Below are 17,268 nucleotides of genomic sequence, written 5' to 3' on the forward strand. Positions count from 1 at the left end.
GACCTCAGTAGTGGGTAAAATGATGGAATCAATTATTAAGGATGTCATAGCAGCGCATTTGGAAAATGGTGACATGATAGGTCCAAGTCAGCATGGATTTGTAAAAGGGAGATCATGCTTGACAAATCTTCTGGAATTTTTTGAGGATGTTTCCAATAAAGTGGACAAAGGAGTACCAGTTGATGTGGTATATTTGGACTTTCAGAAGGCTTTCGACAAGGTCCCACACAGGAGATTAATGTGCAAAGTTAAAGCACATGGGATTGGGGGTAGTGTGCTGACGTGGATTGAGAACTGGTTGTCAGACAGGAAGCAAAGAGTAGGAGTAAATGGGTACTTTTCGGAATGGCAGGCAGTGACTAGTGGGGTACCGCAGGGTTCTGTGCTGGGGCCCCAGCTGTTTACATTGTACATTAATGATTTAGACGAGGGGATTAAATGTAGTATCTCCAAATTTGCGGATGACACTAAGTTGGGTGGCAGTGTGAGCTGCGAGGAGGATGCTATGAGGCTACAGAGTGACTTGGATAGGTTAGGTGAGTGGGCAAATGCGTGGCAGATGAAGTATAATGTGGATAAATGTGAGGTTATCCACTTTGGTGGTAAAAACAGAGAGACAGACTATTATCTGAATGGTGACAGATTAGGAAAAGGGAAGGTGCAACGAGACCTGGGTGTCATGGTACATCAGTCATTGAAGGTTGGCATGCAGGTACAGCAGGCGGTTAAGAAAGCAAATGGCATGTTGGCCTTCATAGCGAGGGGATTTGAGTGCAGGGGCAGGGAGGTGTTGCTGCAGTTGTACAGGGCCTTGGTGAGGCCACACCTGGAGTATTGTGTACAGTTTTGGTCTCCTAACTTGAGGAAGGACATACTTGCTGTTGAGGGAGTGCAGCGAAGATTCACCAGCCTGATTCCCGGGATGGTGGGACTGACCTATCAAGAAAGACTGAATCAACTGGGCTTGTATTCACTGGAGTTCAGAAGAGTGAGAGGGGACCTCATAGAAACGTTTAAAATTCTGACGGGTTTGGACAGGTTGGATGCAGGAAGAATGTTCCCAATGTTGGGGAAGTCCAGAACCAGGGGTCACAGTCTAAGGATAAGGGGTAAGCCATTTAGGACCGAGATAAGGAGAAACTTCTTCACCCAGAGAGTGGTGAACCTGTGGAATTCTCTACCACAGGAAGTAGTTGAGGCCAATTCACTAAATATATTCAAAAGGGAGTTAGATGAAGTCCTTACTACTCGGGGGATCAAGGGGTATGGCGTGAAAGCAGGAAGTGGGTACTGAAGTTTCATGTTCAGCCATGAACTCGTTGAATGGCGGTGCAGGCTAGAAGGGCTGAATGGCCTGCTCCTGCACCTATTTTCTATGTTTCTATGTTTCTATTAAATGTGCCACTAACTTCTAGAATCAAAGAATAAGGGAATGATTGCAGCCCGTCGAGCCCATGCCAACTCTCAACATGTCTCACTCCCCTGTCACTTACCCACAGCTGTGCAATTTTTTTCATTCGGATACTTATCCAGCTCCGTTTTGAAAGATAAGATTGAGTCTGACTCCACCGCCCTTTAGAGCAATGTATTCCAGATTCTAACTACTTGCTGAGGAATGGCCACTCCTGTTCCTATGTATAAAGGCAGAGAAACACGGGATCAATTCCTGCCTCACTCACAACCTTGCGAAATATAGCACCGTCATTCTATTCTCGTGACACAAGCTCGAGAAGTGTAGTCCAGCTGTTGAGGTTAAAGCTCTGGTTATGTTCCCAACAACGTTACTGGCACAGCGTTTCCGTAGTGTAGTGGTTATCACGTTCGCCTCACACGCGAAAGGTCCCTGGTTCGAAACCGGGCGGAAACATTATGCAAACGTGTTCAATTAATGATTAGATAAAATTAAATCATTCACATTTGTGGTGCAATATTAACACAGTGCAGTGTCTCACGATGCTGGTCCATTTGCTGATTTCTGTCTGCAGTTCTGTTCACACTCAAATTCTACACAGTGTCTCTCACTCCCTCCCGTTTCCAGCCCTGACGCTGGAGAAACCATATCTCAAAGCTGCACATTCCGTGCATTCAGGTCAGCTGTGACAGATTATTAAAGGATCCTACCACGCCACCACGCTTCACAACAGAAAATTAAAGCCACAAACAAACCCATCGACTAATCGCTCTTCCACAGCTCCAGAGTGAGTGAGGGCGAGACAAGCCCTAACTTCCGCTCCCACACTCTCCAATCAGCCGCTGCCGGCGGAAAGCGGAGAATGCAGCATCAAACAACGGTTTGCCGCCCTTCACTGGGCTGCAAAATGCCACCGTTCGAGACAACGCTCTCCGTACACCAAACAGCAGCCTCATAAGATGCTTCATCTCAGCTTCCTGAGTTCGAGCCCCAGCTTGCACGAACACTTCTTCACTGGAAACACCATTAATTATCTGATTGCCACGTTTTGCATCATGAAAGTAATCCTAACCGATAATTATATAATCATAGAGGTTTACAGCATGGAAGGAGTCATTTAAGCCCATCGTATCTGCACCGGCCAACAAATGTCCAGTTTTAGGTGTGTCCCCCTGCACCTTATTGCATTTCATGTGCACATCTCAGAACTTGTTAAATGTGGTGAGGGTTTCTGCCTGCACCACACTTTCAGGCAGTGAGTTTGAGACCCCCACAAACATCTGCATGCAGAATGTTCACTTCAAATCCCCTTTAACCCTTACACTAATTACTTTTAAATTATGCAGCCTGGTTGTTGACCACTCCACTATGTGAAATAGACCCTTTTAATCAACAATATCTAGGCCCCTCCTTTTTATATACACCTTAATGCTGTCGCCCATCAGCCTCCTCTGTTCCAAGGAAAACAAACCCATCCTATCCAATCTGTCCTCATAGCAAAGTTGCTCCACTCCCGGCAACATCTACGTAAATCTCCTCTGTACCCTCTCCAGCGTATTCACGTCCTTCCTTCAATGCGGTGACTAGAACTGTACGCAGTACTCCAGCTGTGGCCTAACCAGAATTTTATACAGTTCTAGCAAAACCCACTTGCTGTTCTGTTCCTTGCTTCTGCCAATAAATGCAACCATTCCATATGACTTCTTAACCAACTTTTCCAACTGACCAGCTACCTTCAGGGATCTGTGGACAAGCAATCCCAGTTACCTTTGTTCCTCTACACTTCTCAATGTCATACCAGTTGATGTGTATTCCCTTTCCTTGTTAGCCCTCCACAAATGCGCGATCTCTCACATCTCTGGATTAAATTCCATTTGCCACTGCTCTACCCCCTTATCAGTTGATTGATATCTTCCTGGAGTCTCCAGCTTTCTTCTTCATTATCAATCACACTGCCTATTTTAATAACACCTGAAAACTTCGTAATTATAACACCTATATTCAAGTTTAGTTCATTGATAAATACCATAAAAAGCAATGGATCTGGCACTGAAAACTGTGGAACCCCAGTGGAAACATCCTTCCAGTCACAAAAACACCCATCAAACATTACCCTTTGCTTCCTGCCTCTGAGCCAAATTTGGATCCAATTTGCCACTTCGCCCTGAATCGCATGTGCTTTTACTTAGAAAATGCATAATCATTAAATGTTATCCTGCCCTCATGGGAAAACATCATTTATTGACTGATGATCTTCATTTGCACAACTAAAGAAATGTTAACTGAAGTGGAGTCCTTAATTGAATAACTTAGCTGTGCTCTGCACTTTACCTCTGAATCCATAAACCATTTTGGACACTGTGCTTTAGAAGTCTGCTTCAAAATGTTCATTGCTGGTAACATGTACATGAGACGTTCGAAACAGTGAGATAGACTGTAGTGCAAGGGACGGCTTATTGTGAAACAGCAAAGAAAATATGCATTCTGGAATAATAACATCGAAAAGAAGTGTGGCCCTAACAGCCAAAAAGAAGATGAAGTGCTGAGCCCTTCTCAGCAAAAAATTATTTTCCCAAACATTCCTCTGACCGAATGTTCACAAAACAAAAATGATGCTTTTAAAGTCATTAAACCCGAATTTTCGTGCACCCGAATCTTCTGAATCAGATGCCTCTCGTTGTGCCGACTGAATCCATGTCCCTTTCAATATTCTGCTGACATGCACACTATTAAATGTGCCACTAACTTATAAAATCAAAGAATAAGGGAATGGTTGCAGCCCGTCGAGCCCATGCCAACTCTCAACAAGTCTCACTCCCCTGTCATTTACCCACAGCTGTGCAATTTTTTTCATTCGGATATTTATCCAACTCCGTTTTGAAAGATAAGATTGAGTCTGACTCCACCGCCCTTTAGAGCAGTGTATTCCAGATTCTAACCACTTGCTGAGGAATGGCCACTCCTGTTCCTATGTATAAAGGCAGAGAAACACGTGATCAATGCCTGCCACACTCACAACCTTGCTCAATATAGCACCGTCATTCGATTCTCGTGACACAAGCTCCAGAAGTGTAGTCCAGCTGTTGAGGTTAAAGCTCTGGTTATGTTCCCAACAATGTTACTGCCACAGCGTTTCCGTAGTGTAGTGGTTATCACGTTTGCCTCACACGCGAAAGGTCCCCGGTTCGAAACCGGGCGGAAACATTATGCAAACGTGTTCAATTAATGATTGTATAAAATTAAATCATTCATATTAGTGGTTCAATATTAACAGAGTACAGTGTCTCACGATGCTGTTCCATTTGCTGATTTCTCTCTGCAGTTCTGTTCACACTCAAATTCTACACAGTGTCTCTCACTCCCTCCCGTTTCCAGCCCTGACGCTGGAGAAACCATATCTCAAAGCTGCACATTCCGTGCATTCAGGTCAGCTGTGAGAGATTATTAAAGGATCCTGCCACGCCACCACGCTTCACAACAGAAAATTAAAGCCACAAACTAACCCATCGAATAATCGCTCTTCCCCAGCTCCAGATTGAGTGAGGGCGGGACAAGCCCTAACTTCCGCTCCCACACTCTCCAATCAGCCGCTGCCGGCGGAAAGCGGAGAATGCAGCATCAAACAGCGGTTTACCGCCCTTCACTGAGCTGCAAAATGCCACCGTGCGAGACAACGCTCCCCGTACACCGAACAGCAGCCTCATAAGATGCTTCATCTCAGCTTCCTGACTTCGAGCCCCAGCTTGCACGAACACTTCTTCACTGGAAACACCATTAATTATCTGATTGCCACGTGTTGCATCATGAAAGTAATCCTTACCGATAATTATATAATCATAGAGGTTTACAGCATGGAAGGAGTCATTTAAGCCCATCGTATCTGCACCGGCCAACAAATGCCCAGTTTTAGGTGTGTCCCCCTGCACCTTATTGCATTTCATGTGCACATCTCAGAACTTGTTAAATGTGGTGAGGGTTTCTGCCTGCACCACACTTTCAGGCAGTGAGTTTGAGACCCCCACAAACATCTGCATGCAGAATGTTCACTTCAAATCCCCTTTAACCCTTACACTAATTTTTTTAAATTATGCAGCCTGGTTGTTGACCACTCCACTATGTGAAATAGACCCTTTTACTCAACAATATCTAGGCCCCTCCTATTTTTATACACCTCAATGCTGTCGCCCATCAGGCTCCTCTGTTCCAAGGAAAACAAACCCATCCTATCCAATCTGTCCTCATAGCAAAGTTGCTCCACTCCCGGCAACATCTACGTAAATCTCCTCTGTACCCTCTCCAGCGTATTCACGTCCTTCCTTCAATGCGGTGACTAGAACTGCACGCAGTACTCCAGCTGTGGCCTAACCAGAATTTTATACAGTTCTAGCATAACCCACTTGCTGTTCTGTTCCTTGCTTCTGCCAATAAATGCAACCATTCCATATGACTTCTTAACCAACTTTTCCAACTTTCCAGCTACCTTCAGGGATCTGTGGACAAGCAATCCCAGTTACCTTTGTTCCTCTACACTTCTCAATGTCATACCAGTTGATGTGTATTCCCTTTCCTTGTTAGCCCTCCACAAATGCGCGATCTCTCACATCTCTGGATTAAATTCCATTTGCCACTGCTCTACCCCCTTATCAGTTGATTGATATCTTCCTGGAGTCTCCAGCTTCCTTCTTCATTATCAACCCACTGCCTATTTTAATAACACCTGAAAACTTCGTCATCATAACACCTATATTCAAGTTTAGATCATTGATAAATACCATAAAAAGCAATGGATCTGGCACTGAAAACTGCGGAACCGCACTGGAAACATACTTCCAGTCACAAAAACACCCATCAAAAATTACCCTTTGCTTCCTGCCTCTGAGCCAAATTTGGATCCAATGTGCCACTTCGCCCTGAATCACATGGGCTTTTACTTCGAAAATGCATCATCATTAAATGTTATCCTGCCTTCATGGGAAAACATCCTTAATTGACTGATGATCTTCATTTGCACAACTAAAGAAATGTTAACTGAAGGAGAGTCCTTAATTGAATAACTTATCTGTGCTCTGCACTTTACCTCTGAATCCATAAACCATTTTGGACACTGTGCTTCAGAAGTCAGCTTCAAAATGTTCATTGCTGGTAACATGTACATGGGAAGTTGGAAACAGTGAGATAGACTATAGTGCAAGGGACTGATTATTGTGAAACAGCAAAGAAAATATACATTCTGGAAGAATACCATCGAAAAGAAGTGTGACCCTAACAGCCAAAAAGAAGATGAAGTGCTGAGTCCTTTTCAGCAAAAAATTCTTTTCCCAAACATTTCTCTGACCGAATCTTCACAAAACAAAAATGATGCTTTTAAAGTCATTAAACCCGAATTTTCGTGCACCCGAATCTTCTGAATCAGATGCCTCTCGTTGTGCCTACTGAATCCATGTCCCTTTCAATATTCTGCTGACATGCACACTATTAAATGTGCCACTAACTTATACAATCAAAGAATAAGGGAATGGTTGCAGCCCGTCGAGCCCATGCCAACTCTCAACAAGTCTCACTCCCCTGTCATTTACCCACAGCTGTGCAATTTTTTGCATTCGGATACTTATCCAACTCCGTTTTAAAAGATAAGATTGAGTCTGACTCGACCGCCCTTTAGAGCAGTGTATTCCAGATTCTAACCACTTGCTGAGGAATGGCCACTTCTGTTCCTATGTATAAAGACAGAGAAACACGGGATCAATTCCTGCCACACTCACAACCTTGCTAAATATAGCACCGTCATTCTGTTCTCGTGACACAAGCTCCAGAAGTGTAGTCCAGCTGTTGAGGTTAAAGCTCTGGTTATGTTCCCAACAATGTTACTGCCACAGCGTTTCCGTAGTGTAGTGGTTATCACGTTCGCCTCACACGCGAAAGGTCACCGGTTCGAAACCGGGCGGTAACATTATGCAAACGTGTTCAATTAATGATTAGATAAAATTAAATCATTCATATTCGTGGTTCAATATTAACAGAGTGCAGTGTCTCACGATGCTGTTCCATTTGCTGACTTCTCTCTACAATTCTGTCCACACTAAAATTCAACACAGTGTCTCTCACTCCCTCCCGTTTCCACCCCTGACGCTCGAGAAACCATATCTCAAAGCTGCACATTCCGTGCATTCAGGTCAGCTGTGAGAGATTATTAAAGGATCCTGCCACGCCACCACGCTTCACAACAGAAAATTGAAGCCACAAACAAACCCATCGACGAATCGCTCTTCCCCAGCTCCAGAGTGAGTGAGGGCTGGACAAGCCCTAACTTCCGCTCCCACACTCTCCAATCAGCCGCTGCCGGCGGAAAGCGGAGAATGCAGCATCAAACAGCGGTTTACCGCCCTTCACTGGGCTGCAAAATGCCACCGTTCGATAGAACGCTCCCCGTACACCGCACAGCAGCCTCATAAGATGCTTCATCTCAGCTTCCTGAGTTCGAGCCCCAGCTTGCACGAACACTTCTTCACTGGAAACACCATTAATTATCTGATTGCCACGTTTTGCATTATGAAAGTAATCCTAACCGATAATTATATAATCATAGAGGTTTACAGCATGGAAGGAGTCATTTAAGCCCATCGTATCTGCACCGGCCAACAAATGCCAAGTTTTAGGTGTGTACCCCTGAACCTTATTGCATTTCATGTGCACGTCTAAGAACTTGTTAAATGTGGTGAGGGTTTCTGCCTGCTTCAAAATGTTCATTGCTGGTAACATGTACATGGGAAGTTGGAAACAGTGAGATAGACTCTAGTGCAAGGGACTGATTATTGTGAAACAGCAAAGAAAATATACATTCTGGAAGAATACCATCGAAAAGAAGTGTGACCCTAACAGCCAAAAAGAAGATGAAGTGCTGAGTCCTTTTCAGCAAAAAATTATTTTCCCAAACATTTCTCTGACCGAATCTTCACAAAACAAAAATGATGCTTTTAAAGTCATTAAACCCGAATTTTCGTGCACCCGAATCTTCTGAATCAGATGCCTCTCGTTGTGCCTACTGAATCCATGTCCCTTTCAATATTCTGCTGACATGCACACTATTAAATGTGCCACTAACTTATACAATCAAAGAATAAGGGAATGGTTGCAGCCCGTCGAGCCCATGCCAACTCTCAACAAGTCTCACTCCCCTGTCATTTACCCACAGCTGTGCAAGTTTTTTCATTCGGATATTTATCCAACTCCGTTTTGAAAGATAAGATTGAGTCTGACTCCACCGCCCTTTAGAGCAGTGTATTCCAGATTCTAACCACTTGCTGAGGAATGGCCACTCCTGTTCCTATGTATAAAGGCAGAGAAACACGTGATCAATGCCTGCCACACTCACAACCTTGCTCAATATAGCACCGTCATTCGATTCTCGTGACACAAGCTCCAGAAGTGTAGTCCAGCTGTTGAGGTTAAAGCTCTGGTTATGTTCCCAACAATGTTACTGCCACAGCGTTTCCGTAGTGTAGTGGTTATCACGTTTGCCTCACACGCGAAAGGTCCCCGGTTCGAAACCGGGCGGAAACATTATGCAAACGTGTTCAATTAATGATTGTATAAAATTAAATCATTCATATTAGTGGTTCAATATTAACAGAGTACAGTGTCTCACGATGCTGTTCCATTTGCTGATTTCTCTCTGCAGTTCTGTTCACACTCAAATTCTACACAGTGTCTCTCACTCCCTCCCGTTTCCAGCCCTGACGCTGGAGAAACCATATCTCAAAGCTGCACATTCCGTGCATTCAGGTCAGCTGTGAGAGATTATTAAAGGATCCTGCCACGCCACCACGCTTCACAACAGAAAATTAAAGCCACAAACTAACCCATCGAATAATCGCTCTTCCCCAGCTCCAGATTGAGTGAGGGCGGGACAAGCCCTAACTTCCGCTCCCACACTCTCCAATCAGCCGCTGCCGGCGGAAAGCGGACAATGCAGCATCAAACAGCGGTTTACCGCCCTTCACTGAGCTGCAAAATGCCACCGTGCGAGACAACGCTCCCCGTACACCGAACAGCAGCCTCATAAGATGCTTCATCTCAGCTTCCTGACTTCGAGCCCCAGCTTGCACGAACACTTCTTCACTGGAAACACCATTAATTATCTGATTGCCACGTGTTGCATCATGAAAGTAATCCTTACCGATAATTATATAATCATAGAGGTTTACAGCATGGAAGGAGTCATTTAAGCCCATCGTATCTGCACCGGCCAACAAATGCCCAGTTTTAGGTGTGTCCCCCTGCACCTTATTGCATTTCATGTGCACATCTCAGAACTTGTTAAATGTGGTGAGGGTTTCTGCCTGCACCACACTTTCAGGCAGTGAGTTTGAGACCCCCACAAACATCTGCATGCAGAATGTTCACTTCAAATCCCCTTTAACCCTTACACTAATTTTTTTAAATTATGCAGCCTGGTTGTTGACCACTCCACTATGTGAAATAGACCCTTTTACTCAACAATATCTAGGCCCCTCCTATTTTTATACACCTCAATGCTGTCGCCCATCAGGCTCCTCTGTTCCAAGGAAAACAAACCCATCCTATCCAATCTGTCCTCATAGCAAAGTTGCTCCACTCCCGGCAACATCTACGTAAATCTCCTCTGTACCCTCTCCAGCGTATTCACGTCCTTCCTTCAATGCGGTGACTAGAACTGCACGCAGTACTCCAGCTGTGGCCTAACCAGAATTTTATACAGTTCTAGCATAACCCACTTGCTGTTCTGTTCCTTGCTTCTGCCAATAAATGCAACCATTCCATATGACTTCTTAACCAACTTTTCCAACTTTCCAGCTACCTTCAGGGATCTGTGGACAAGCAATCCCAGTTACCTTTGTTCCTCTACACTTCTCAATGTCATACCAGTTGATGTGTATTCCCTTTCCTTGTTAGCCCTCCACAAATGCGCGATCTCTCACATCTCTGGATTAAATTCCATTTGCCACTGCTCTACCCCCTTATCAGTTGATTGATATCTTCCTGGAGTCTCCAGCTTCCTTCTTCATTATCAACCCACTGCCTATTTTAATAACACCTGAAAACTTCGTCATCATAACACCTATATTCAAGTTTAGATCATTGATAAATACCATAAAAAGCAATGGATCTGGCACTGAAAACTGCGGAACCGCACTGGAAACATACTTCCAGTCACAAAAACACCCATCAAAAATTACCCTTTGCTTCCTGCCTCTGAGCCAAATTTGGATCCAATGTGCCACTTCGCCCTGAATCACATGGGCTTTTACTTCGAAAATGCATCATCATTAAATGTTATCCTGCCTTCATGGGAAAACATCCTTAATTGACTGATGATCTTCATTTGCACAACTAAAGAAATGTTAACTGAAGGAGAGTCCTTAATTGAATAACTTATCTGTGCTCTGCACTTTACCTCTGAATCCATAAACCATTTTGGACACTGTGCTTCAGAAGTCAGCTTCAAAATGTTCATTGCTGGTAACATGTACATGGGAAGTTGGAAACAGTGAGATAGACTATAGTGCAAGGGACTGATTATTGTGAAACAGCAAAGAAAATATACATTCTGGAAGAATACCATCGAAAAGAAGTGTGACCCTAACAGCCAAAAAGAAGATGAAGTGCTGAGTCCTTTTCAGCAAAAAATTCTTTTCCCAAACATTTCTCTGACCGAATCTTCACAAAACAAAAATGATGCTTTTAAAGTCATTAAACCCGAATTTTCGTGCACCCGAATCTTCTGAATCAGATGCCTCTCGTTGTGCCTACTGAATCCATGTCCCTTTCAATATTCTGCTGACATGCACACTATTAAATGTGCCACTAACTTATACAATCAAAGAATAAGGGAATGGTTGCAGCCCGTCGAGCCCATGCCAACTCTCAACAAGTCTCACTCCCCTGTCATTTACCCACAGCTGTGCAATTTTTTGCATTCGGATACTTATCCAACTCCGTTTTAAAAGATAAGATTGAGTCTGACTCCACCGCCCTTTAGAGCAGTGTATTCCAGATTTTAACCACTTGCTGAGGAATGGCCACTCCTGTTTCGATGTATAAAGGAAGAGAAACACGGGATCAATTCCTGCCACACTCACAACCTTGCTAAATACAGCACCGTCATTCTATTCTCGTGACACAAGCTCCATAAGTGTAGTCCAGCTGTTGAGGTTAAAGCTCTGGTTATGTTCCCAACAATGCTACTGCCACAGCGTTTCCGTAGTGTAGTGGTTATCACGTTCGCCTCACACGCGAAAGGTCCCTGGTTCGAAACCGGGCGGAAACATTATGCAAACGTGTTCAATTTATGATTAGATAAAATTAAATCATTCATATTAGTGGTTCAATTATAACAGAGTGCAGTGTCTCACGATGCTGTTCCATTTGCTGATTTCTCTCTGCAGTTCTGTACACACTCAAATTCTGCACAGTGTCTCCCACTCCCTCCCGTTTCCAGCCCTGACGCTGGAGAAACCATATCTCAAAGCTGCACATTCCGTGCATTCAGGTCAGCTGTCAGCTTTTATTAAAGGCTCCTGCCATGCCACCAAGCTTCACAACAGAAAATTAAAGCCACAAACAAACCCATCGACTAATCGCTCTTCCCCAGCTCCAGAATGAGTGAGGGCGGGACAAGCCCTAACTTCCGCTCCCACACTCTCCAATCAGCCGCTGCCGGCGGAAAGCGGAGAATGCAGCATCAAACAGCGGTTTACCGCCCTTCACTGGGCTGCAAAATGCCACCGTTCCAGACAACGCTCCCCGTGCTCCGAACAGCAGCCTCATAAGATGCTTCATCTCAGCTTCCTGAGTTCGAGCCCCAGCTTGCACGAACACTTCTTCACTGGAAACAGCATTAATTATCTGATTCCCACGTTTTGCATCATGAAAGTAATCCTAACCGATAATTATATAATCATAGAGGTTTACAGCATGGAAGGAGTCATTTACGCCCAACGTATCTGCACCGGCCAACAAATGCCCAGTTTTAGGTGTGTCCCCCTGCACCTTATTGCATTTCATGTGCACATCTAAGAACTTGTTAAATGTGGTGAGGGTTTCTGCCTGCACCACACTTTCAGGCAGTGAGTTTGAAACCCCCACAAACATCTGCATGCAGAATGTTCACTTCAAATCCCCTTTAACCCTTACACTAATTACTTTTAAATTATGCAGCCTGGTTGTTGACCACTCCACTATGTGAAATAGACCCTTTTAATCAACAATATCTAGGCCTCTCCTATTTTTATACACCTCAATGCGGTCGCCCATCAGCCTCCTCTGTTCCAAGGAAAACAAACCCATCCTATCCAATCTGTCCTCATAGCAATGTTGCTCCACTCCCGGCAACATCTACGTAAATCTCCTCTGTACCCTCTCCAGCGTATTCACGTTCTTCCTTCAATGCGGTGACCAGAACTGCACGCAGTACTCCAGCTGTGGCCTAACCAGAATTTTATACAGTTCTAGCACAACCCACTTGCTGTTCTGTTCCTTGCTTCTGCCAATAAATGCAATCATTCCATATGACTTCTTAATCAACTTTTCCAACTGGTCAGCTACTTTCAGGGATCTGTGGACAAGCAATCCCAGTTACCTTTGTTCCTCTACACTTCTCAATGTCATACCAGTTGATGTGAATTCCCTTTCCTTGTTAGCCCTCCACAAATGCGCGATCTCTCACATCTCTGGATTAAATTCAATTTGCCACTGCTCTACCCCCTTATCAGTTGATTGATATCATCCTGGAGTCTCCAGCTATCTTCTTCATTATCAACCACACTGCCTATTTTAATAACACCTGAAAACTTCGTAATCATAACACCTATATTCAAGTTTAGATCATTGATAAATACCATAAGAAGCAATGGATCTGGCACTGAAAACTGTGGAACCCCACTGGAAACATCCTTCCAGTCACAAAAACACCCATCAAACATTACCCTTTGCTTCCTGCCTCTGAGCCAAATTTGGATCCAATTTGCCACTTCGCCTTGAATCACATGGGCTTTTACTTAGAAAATGCATAATCATTAAATGTTATCCTGCCTTCATGGGAAAACATCATTAATTGACTTATGATCTTCATTTGCACAACTAAAGAAATGTTAACTGAAGGAGAATCCTTAATTGAATAACTTATCTGTGCTCTGCACTTTACCTCTGAATCCATAAACCATTTTGGACACTGTGCTTTAGAAGTCTGCTTCAAAATGTTCATTGCTGGTAACATGTATATGAGACGTTGGAAACAGTGAGATAGACTGCAGTGCAAGGGACTGGTTATTGTGAAACAGCAAAGAAAATATACATTCTGGAAGAATACCATCGAAAAGAAGTGTGGCCCTAACAGCCAAAAAGAAGATGAAGTGCTGAGCCCTTTTCAGCAAAAAATTATTTTCCCAAACATTTTTCTGACCGAATCTTCACAAAACAAAAATGATGCTTTTAAAGTCATTAAACCCGAATTTTCGTGCACCCAAACCTTCTGAATCAGATGCCTCTCGTTGTGCCGACTGAATCCATGTCCCTTTCAATATTCTGCTGACATGCACACTATTAAATGTGCCACTAACTTATACAATCAAAGAATAAGGGAATGGTTGCAGCCCGTCGAGCCCATGCCAACTCTCAACAAGTCTCACTCCCCTGTCATTTACACACAGCTGTGCAATTTTTTTCATTCGGATATTTATCCAACTCGTTTTGAAAGATAAGAATGAGTCTGACTCCACCGCCCTTTAGAGCAGTGTATTCCAGATTTTAACCACTTGCTGAGGAATGGCCACTCCTGTTCCTCTGTATAAAGGCAGAGAAACACGGGATCAATTCCTGCCACACTCACAACCTTGCTAAATTTCGCACCGTCATTCTATTCTCGTGACACAAGCTCCATAAGTGTAGTCTAGCTGTTGAGGTTAAAGCTCTGGTTATGTTCCCAACAATGCTGCTGCCAAAGCATTTCCGTAGTGTAGTGGTTATCACGTTCGCCTCACACGCGAAAGGTCCCCAGTTCCAAACCGGGCGGAAACATTATGCAAACGTGTTCAATTAATGATTAGCTAAAATTAAATCATTCATATTCGTGGTTCAATATTAACAGAGTGCAGAGTCTCACGATGCTGGTCCATTTGCTGATTTCTCTCTGCAGTTCTGTTCACACTCAAATTCTTCACAGTGTCTCTCACTCCCTCCCGTTTCCATCCCTGACGCTGGAGAAACCATATCTCAAAGCTGCACATTCCGTGCATTCTGGTCAGCTGTGAGCTTTTATTAAAGGATCCTGTCACGCCACCAAGCTTCACAACAGAAAATTAAAGCCACAAACAAACCCATCGACTAATCGCTCTTCCACAGCTCCAGAATGAGTGAGGGCGGGACAAGCCCTAACTTCCGCTCCCACACTCTCCAATCAGCCGCTGCCGGCGGAAAGCGGAGAATGCAGCATCAAACAGCGGTTTACCGCCCTTCACTGGGCTGCAAAATGCCACCGTTCGAGACAACGCTCCCCGTACACCGAACAGCAGCCTCATAAGATGCTTCATCTCAGCTTCCTGAGTTCGAGCCCCAGCTTGCACGAACACTTCTTCACTGGAAACACCATTAATTATCTGATTGCCACGTTTTGCATCATGAAAGTAATCCTAATCGATAATTATATAATCATAGAGGTTTACAGCATGGAAGGAGTCATTTAAACCCATCGTATCTGCACCGGCCAACAAATGCCCAGTTTTAGGTGTGTCCCCCTGCACCTTATTGCATTTCATGTGCACATCTAAGAACTTGTTAAATGTGGTGAGGGTTTCTGCCTGCACCACACTTTCAGGCAGTGAGTTTGAGACCCCCACAAACATCTGCAAGCAGAATGTTCACTTCAAATCCCCTTTAACCCTTACACTAATTAATTTAAATTATGCAGCCTGGTTGTTGACCACTCCGCTATGTGAAATAGACCCTTTTAAACAACAATATCTAGGCCCCTCCTATTTTTATACACCTCAATACTGTCGCCCATCAGCCTCCTCTGTTCCAAGGAAAACAAACCCATCCTATCCAATCTGTCCTCATAGCAAAGTTGCTCCACTGCTGGCAACAACTACGTAAAGCTCCTCTGTACCCTCTCCAGCGTATTCACGTCCTTCCTTCAATGCGGTGACTAGAACTGCACGCAGTCCTCCAGCTTTGGCCTAACCAGAATTTTATACAGTTCTAGCATAAACCACTTGCTGTTCTGTTCCTTGCTTCTGCCAATAAATGCAACCATTCCATATGACTTCTTAACCAACTTTTCCAACTGGCCAGCTACCTTCGGGGATCTGTGGACAAGCAATCCCAGTTACCTTTATCCTCTACACTTCTCAATGTCATACCAGTTGATGTGTATTCCCTTTCCTTGTTAGCCCTCCACAAATGCGCGATCTCTCACATCTCTGGATTAAATTCCATTTGCCACTGCTCTACCCCCTTATCAGTTGATTGATATCTTCCTGGAGTCTCCAGCTTTCTTCTTCATTATCAACCCACTGCCTATTTTAATAACACCTGAAAACTTCGTAATCATAACACCTATATTCAAGTTTAGATCATTGATAAATACCATAAAAAGCAATGGATCTGGCACTGAAAACTGCGGAACCCCACTGGAATCATCCTTCCAGTCACAAAAACACCCATCAAACATTACCCTTTGCTTACTGCCTGTGAGCCAAATTTGGATCCAATATGCCACTTCGCCCTGAATCACATGGGCATTTACTTAGAAAATGCATAATCATTGAATGTTATCCTGCCTTCATGGGAAAACATCATTAATTGACTGATGATCTTCATTTGCACAACTAAAGAAATGTTAACTGAAGGAGAGTCCTTAATTGAATAACTTATCTGTGCTCTGCACTTTACCTCTGAATCCATAAACCATATTGGACAGTGTGCTTTAGAAGTCTGCTTCAAAATGTTCCTTGCTGGTAACATGTACATGGGACGTTGGAAACAGTGAGATAGACTGTAGTGCAAGGGACTGGTTATTGTGAAACAGCAAAGAAAATATACATTCTGGAAGAATACCATCGAAAAGAAGTGTGACCCTAACAGCCAAAAAGAAGATGAAGTGCTGAGCCCTTTTCAGCAAAAAATTCTTTTCCCAAACATTTTTCTGACCGAATCTTCACAAAACAAAAATGATGCTTTTAAAGTCATTAAACCCGAATTTTCGTGCACCCAAACCTTCTGAATCAGATGCCTCTCGTTGTGCCGACTGAATCCATGTCCCTTTCAATATTCTGCTGACATGCACACTATTAAATGTGCCACTAACTTATACAATCAAAGAATAAGGGAATGGTTGCAGCCCGTCGAGCCCATGCCAACTCTCAACAAGTCTCACTCCCCTGTCATTTACACACAGCTGTGCAATTTTTTTCATTCGGATATTTATCCAACTCGTTTTGAAAGATAAGAATGAGTCTGACTCCACCGCCCTTTAGAGCAGTGTATTCCAGATTTTAACCACTTGCTGAGGAATGGCCACTCCTGTTTCGATGTATAAAGGAAGAGAAACACGGGATCAATTCCTGCCACACTCACAACCTTGCTAAATACAGCACCATCATTCTATTCTCGTGACACAAGCTCCATAAGTGTAGTCCAGCTGTTGAGGTTAAAGCTCTGGTTATGTTCCCAACAATGCTACTGCCACAGCGTTTCCGTAGTGTAGTGGTTATCACGTTCGCCTAACACGCGAAAGGTCCCCGGTTCGAAACCGGGCGGAAACATTATGCAAACGTGTTCAATTCATGATAAGATAAAATTGAATCATTCATATTAGTGGTTCA

General features: G+C 43.8%; 7 non-coding genes across 7 annotated transcripts; all 7 read left to right on the forward strand.

The window, feature by feature from the left end:
• Positions 1–1,794: 1,794 nt before the first annotated feature.
• Positions 1,795–1,867, forward strand: trnav-cac (transfer RNA valine (anticodon CAC)). Its single transcript has one exon. It is a non-coding gene; the product is annotated as a tRNA-Val (tRNA).
• A 2,675-nt stretch (positions 1,868–4,542) lies between these two features.
• Positions 4,543–4,615, forward strand: trnav-cac (transfer RNA valine (anticodon CAC)). Its single transcript has one exon. It is a non-coding gene; the product is annotated as a tRNA-Val (tRNA).
• A 2,673-nt stretch (positions 4,616–7,288) lies between these two features.
• trnav-cac (transfer RNA valine (anticodon CAC)) lies at positions 7,289–7,361 on the forward strand. Its single transcript has one exon. It is a non-coding gene; the product is annotated as a tRNA-Val (tRNA).
• A 1,537-nt stretch (positions 7,362–8,898) lies between these two features.
• trnav-cac (transfer RNA valine (anticodon CAC)) lies at positions 8,899–8,971 on the forward strand. Its single transcript has one exon. It is a non-coding gene; the product is annotated as a tRNA-Val (tRNA).
• A 2,673-nt stretch (positions 8,972–11,644) lies between these two features.
• On the forward strand, positions 11,645–11,717 carry trnav-cac (transfer RNA valine (anticodon CAC)). Its single transcript has one exon. It is a non-coding gene; the product is annotated as a tRNA-Val (tRNA).
• Positions 11,718–14,391: 2,674 nt separating this feature from the next.
• Positions 14,392–14,464, forward strand: trnav-cac (transfer RNA valine (anticodon CAC)). The gene has a single exon. It is a non-coding gene; the product is annotated as a tRNA-Val (tRNA).
• Positions 14,465–17,135: 2,671 nt separating this feature from the next.
• On the forward strand, positions 17,136–17,208 carry trnav-aac (transfer RNA valine (anticodon AAC)). The gene has a single exon. It is a non-coding gene; the product is annotated as a tRNA-Val (tRNA).
• Positions 17,209–17,268: the final 60 nt, after the last annotated feature.

The sequence above is a fragment of the Pristiophorus japonicus genome, chromosome 3 (assembly GCF_044704955.1).
Source record: "Pristiophorus japonicus isolate sPriJap1 chromosome 3, sPriJap1.hap1, whole genome shotgun sequence".
NCBI classification, from domain to species: Eukaryota; Metazoa; Chordata; class Chondrichthyes; family Pristiophoridae; genus Pristiophorus; species Pristiophorus japonicus.